Genomic DNA, 984 nt, shown 5'->3' on the forward strand with positions numbered 1-984 from the left:
GTGCACCCAGGCACATCCTGGCTGGATGCCAGCCTCCTGGCACGTATCTTCCCATCAGTGAGAGCATGCTGCCGAGGAATGGAGAGATCACTGGCTTGACCCTATCACCTAGCAACTTGGTGGTAAGTTGCTGAAGCAAGAAAGAAGAATCGTCACTTTAAGTGAAGCTGGTATTACAGGCCTTTAAAATATGACTTCCATGAAACGAGTCTGAGAATAAACCCTGGACATAGACGAATTCAGCAGTTTTAAGGGAGCAAGTGTAGCCAAACCYATAGGGAATGTTTTCTATAATCTGCGCTGCAGAGCTGCTCTGGGGATAACTTAGATCTGACAGCCCTGACTCTCGTTGCCCACTGCTCTGGGCCAAAAGCAGCTCAAGTGCATGATTTTGAGCAGCGATCGGTACGGGGCAGTATACAGACGGCRGCCTCGGTGGCAGGTACAGGCCGAGCTCCCCTCAGAGGCCCGGCTGGGTCCCTGCCGGCCCGGACCCGCCGACAAAAGGCAGGGGAAGGAGGGCAGCGGTAACGGCACCGCTTGCCTCACGGCCGGGCACAACCGGAGCAGCGGGCGAGACAGGGCGCAGCCCGCCAGGCCCGGGGTGGGGGGAGGGGGGGCTCTGCCCCTCCGCCCCTGCCTCCTAACGGCTCTTCCCGCCCCCTCGGCCACGTGACGCCCGCGAGGACCCCCCACGGACCCCAGCCACGCCGCGGTCAAATCCCCCGCCCCGGGGATACAAGCGGTTTCACGCCGGCAGCCAATCGGGAGGGTGGGCTCGCTTCCCTCTTGCCTCCCATTGGTCCGGAGCGCGGGGCGTCGCCCGCCGCGCCGCAGCAGAGCGGAAGCGCCGCCGAAGCCCCCGGATMCCTACGCTGGAGTGCGGGGCGCGCGCCCGCCGCAGTTCTGCAGTCCAGCGCCGCCGCGCCGGGGCTCGCGCACGCGCCCAACCGCCGCAGTAGCCGGGTCTCTGCGGGGCGGGGC

Source organism: Rhea americana, unplaced genomic scaffold (genome assembly GCF_003343005.1).
Source record: "Rhea americana isolate MKP2758 unplaced genomic scaffold, rheAme1 scaffold_40, whole genome shotgun sequence".
Taxonomy (NCBI): domain Eukaryota; kingdom Metazoa; phylum Chordata; class Aves; order Rheiformes; family Rheidae; genus Rhea; species Rhea americana.